The sequence below is a fragment of the Anomaloglossus baeobatrachus genome, unplaced genomic scaffold (genome assembly GCF_048569485.1).
Source record: "Anomaloglossus baeobatrachus isolate aAnoBae1 unplaced genomic scaffold, aAnoBae1.hap1 Scaffold_91, whole genome shotgun sequence".
Classification (NCBI taxonomy): domain Eukaryota; kingdom Metazoa; phylum Chordata; class Amphibia; order Anura; family Aromobatidae; genus Anomaloglossus; species Anomaloglossus baeobatrachus.
This window is the reverse complement of record NW_027445305.1, coordinates 453,452-457,946: the sequence shown is the minus strand read 5'-3', so window position 1 is coordinate 457,946 and position 4,495 is coordinate 453,452. Positions and strand designations below refer to the sequence as shown.

Genomic DNA, 4,495 nt, shown 5'->3' with positions numbered 1-4,495 from the left:
CACCGGCCATTCACTGAGAAGGTGCACGTCTACCAACAACGGGTGAACCTGGATCCGCTGCCCCGACAGGACTGGCAGGAAGCTCAGGACCAGGCACCTGCTGTCCGCCTGGTCAAGACTCTAGTGGAACAGGGTTCTGCTGGGATAGACCCTGCTGCCCCTGCCGAAGCCCAACGTCTGTGGCAAGAACGGACCCGGCTATACCTACACCAGGGGAAGTTGTATCGCGAGCTGATTAATCCAAAGACTCACGAGAAGATCCGCCAGCTGGTGATTCCCCAGGCTAACGTGCCCACCGTCCTGCAAGCATACCATGATGGTGCAGTGCACTTCGGGTGGAAGAAGCTAGAGATGTTGTTAAGAGAGCGGTTCTATTGGAGTGGAATGCGGGAATCTGTGGAGGCCTGGTGCCGAGAATGTGGCCCTTGCGCATTGAGAAGGAAGGACGAGGCCAGCCAGAAGGCACCCCTACACCCGATCATTACACACCAACCGCTGGAGCTGGTTGCCCTTGACCATGTAAAGCTCACCCCCAGCCGAAGTGGGTACACCTACGCTCTGACCATCGTAGACCACTACTCGAGGTTCCTGGTGGTTGTCCCAGTTAAGGACTTAACCGGCCGCACCGCTGCTAAGGCTTTCCAGGCTTATTTCTGTTGACCGAATTGGTACCCGGAGAGGGTGCTTACCGACCAGGGTCCGGCCTTTGAAGCAGAGGTATTCCAGGAATTCTGCCAGTTGTACGGCTGCAAGAAAATCCGGACCACGCCTTACCACGCCCAAACCAATGGCATTTGTGAAAAGATGAACCACTTGGTCCTGGGCCTCCTCAAGACGTTACCACTGGAAGAGCGGAACCTGTGGCTGGAGAAGCTACCTGACCTGGTCGATATGTACAACAACATCCCTTCCAGCTCTACGAAATGCACTCCAGCATACCTGATGAGAGCTCGTCCCGGCCGGCTACCAGTGGATCTGGAAATGGGCTTGGAAGCTTCAGAAGCACTCCTGTCGACAGCTGAATGGGACACTCGGCGGAGGACACAGTACCGACAGGTCCAGGAGTATGTTGAAAAGAACTTGTGCCGGAGTCGGGGACAACAGGAGCAGTGCTTCAACAAGAAGGCGCCTGCCGGTTCCTTCCAACCTGGGGATGTAGTGCTGAAGCGGAAAAGAAGGGCCCACAAGCTGGATGATCAATGGGAAAAAACCCCGTATGTAGTCCAGCCCACAGGATGGGAGAATGGGAAGGCCTACCAGATCAGCCGTGACCAGGGGGGGACTTTGGCCACGGTTTCCCGAGACCACCTGAAGAAGTGCCCACCAGCATTGAGAGTAGCGGATGAGGCTCCAGTTCCCAGTCCAGTGGAGAAGGAAAAAGAGGTAATCCACACCATGATGGGTGATTTTCCAGCAGACTGGCCTACACAGAACGGTGCGGTGATCCTTCCAGTGATACTGTTCCCACAACCCGTGGATGAAGAAATGATGGAAACGGTTAACCGCGAGCCAGTGCCCAGGGATGTACCTGTACCCAGCTCCCCTACGCCTCCGCCTGCCCCACATGATAGCAGGGAGGAGGAACTGACTGTTCCCTCTGCCCCACTGCCTGTCACCACTGACACCGGACCCCGAAGGTCCACTCGCCCCAACCTAGGTAGACCCCCACTTAGGTACAGGGAAACTACTCTTTAAAAGGGGGGGGCTTTATGTGTTGAGTGTACCAGTTTGAAAGTTTTAAATGATAAGTAAAGATGATCAACCAAAGAAGTTTACCTGATTGAACCGTGATTAAACCGGCCGTTGCCGGCAACTGTTGTCCCCGTAGGGACTGTGCAACCATTGCGTAAGGAACTGCTTACGGACAAGCCCGAGAACTTGCAGGGCAACCACAAACTTAGTGCAATGTAAATAAAAATGTTTGTTGGCTTGACACCGTTACCGCCTCCGGAGAGGCTGATTTGGGAGGATGGGCCTGGAGGAAAGGGATGGCCTAGGCCCGCCACTACCGTAACCGGTGGCGATCCTCCGGGGGTTCAGGGGTCCCCTTGGACGTGGGCCCCCTGAAAGAGACAGAACCCGCTCGGGCAACTTGGTGCTGGACTGGGGTCAAGGGGTGCTGCCCGCTTCTTAGGGGCAGCATCAGGGCCAGGTTGTTTGGGTGGGAGAAGAGCGGAAGCTGTACCGTTGTAAAATGTTTATGATGCTTTTACATGTTTTACCGTTTTATTCTTTTTCAGTTGTGAAAATAAAACCGGTGATGGACGGGCAGCCCGCGGACGGTCTGCATTTTACTATAGGGGAATGTGGCGCCCTGGACAAGCCAGGTCGTCACAGGTACTACACCAACACACTCTACACTCCGGCTAGGCACACCGAAGCTAAACACAAATCCTAGTTGCCTTCCTCCAGGGGCTGATGTCCACACCAGGGGGTGGGCCAGGCGGTTGATCCCACCCACCGAGGAGTTCACAGTCCTGGAGGCGGGAAAAGGAGTCAGATTAGAGATCAGTTTTGGAGTTAGAGAAGTGAAGAGGAGAGGAGACTGACCGTGTCCGGGTGTGTGGCCCGGGCACTCAGCAAGGTTGGCAGACGGTGGTGACCTTCTGCAGGAGAGGCTGATTGGAGTGAACCGAACGGACCGGGGATGGGCGGTGGCCCGCCGGTACCAGATCGGGGAGTGAAGAGAAGCCAGCACCATCCGACCAGGCTAGGAGTCGCCGTAAAACCGGTCAAATCCGTTAGCGACAGGAACCTCCAGGGTTTCCCAGCAGTCAAGACCCGATTGAAGGCAACAGCTCACACCGTAGAGGGAAGCACAGTCACCGCCAAGGCTACAGTTCCCAGGGCCAGAGCCTGCGGGCAAAAGGGGCTCCCTCAGCATCCATCCAAGCTGGGGAACGGGTTACCGGTGGGAAGCCCGCTAGATTTTGGGGGAATAAAAGGGGTCCAACACCACATCCCCACAGGTGCACACCCACCCATCAAAGAGAGCTATAAGCCAATACCACCTTCACATTGCCAGTGTACCAAGGACATGTTGAGCAACATGAAGGCGGCTGGGGTTATCCGTGACAGTTGTAGCCTTTGGGCAGCTCTGTTGATCCTGTTAAAAAAGAAGGACGGCACCACTCCCCGTATTGAGGAATCGCTAGCTGCATTGAGAACTGCAAATTATTTTTCTACCCTTGATCTCACTAGTCACTATTGGCAAGTGTCCGTTGCTGAGGCAGACCGGGAGAAGACCGCCTTCGCCACCCCTATGGGTCTCTGCGAGTTCAAAAGCATGCCCTTCGAGCTGTGCAATGCGCCAGGAACCTTCCAGAGGCTGATGGAATGCTGCTTGGGACAAGATTTTAGGGTGTATAAAAAGGGAGATTAGATCCCGTGATCCCAACGTATTGTTACACCTCTATAAATCACTTGTAAGGCTACATCTGGAATATGGGAACCAGTTTTGGGCTCCACATTTTAAAAAGGACATTCAGAAGTTAGAGTCAGTTCAAAGGTGGGCAACTAGACTACTACAAGGAATGGAAGGCCTCCCATATGATGACAAGTTGAAAAAGTTATTAAGTGATTATTGGCTGCAATGGGGCTTTCTGGCTGGTGCCAGCCTCTCTTCTTAGCACACAGGAACCACAATCCCTACACCATGCTTCAATGGATTCTCTCATCCCAGCCCAGTAAAACTACATATTTTACACAGTCATAAGCAGCCAAAAGGGATCTATTCTATTCAATTGCAAATGATCTAGATAAGACTGAGAATAAGATACTGCACGGGACATAGCAGAGTTGGTCAAGTTGAGTGGAGATGAGTTTGCTATTTGGCACAGCTTTTTGCATCAATAAAGCAAGTAAAAGGTGTGAAAGATAAAAAAAGGGTGAAAGTGTGAAAAGTGAATTGGCCAAATTGAGGTGCATATAAAGTTTTTGCTTTCTTTCAATTCACTAATGGGGCTCATTTGAATCAGGTGAATTGAGTTCTGCTTTTGGAAACTGGGTTAAGAAGGGGTGCACCGGTCCTGGAGGTACTGCAATACCAGGTCAATGCGTGGAGTGGACAGAGCAAGATTTTTTCCATCTCCTTGTTCTAAAAATCCATTTAATATATGGTCCCCAGAGAGGGGACGTATCAGATATTAAACTGATAAGAACAGATTTAATTTTTTTTTTTTTCTGTTTATCAGTAGGACTTCAAAATAACAAAGGTGATCGCCTCCCGTTGCCTGGGAACCGTCCAGGCACAAGAGGGCTATGTGTCACCAGAAGGCGCACACACTTCCTCAAGGCCGGCAGACGTGCAATCCCAGGCACCTTCCAGTACCGACCAAGGTAGCGTCCTCCGAAACTACACTTGATCTTAGCCAAAAGGCCGAGAAGCTATAACCCGAATTGGTTACGGCCTTGAGTGGCACCCTGGCCTATACCGGACACATCTTAGGGAGAGGGAGACAAACCCACGCCTACAGAAGACATTTTGTCACCCAAG

General features: G+C 52.3%; 1 pseudogene; it reads right to left on the bottom strand.

Moving 5' to 3' along the window:
• Positions 1–4,012: 4,012 nt before the first annotated feature.
• Positions 4,013–4,219, bottom strand: LOC142289214 (U2 spliceosomal RNA; annotated as a pseudogene).
• Positions 4,220–4,495: the final 276 nt, after the last annotated feature.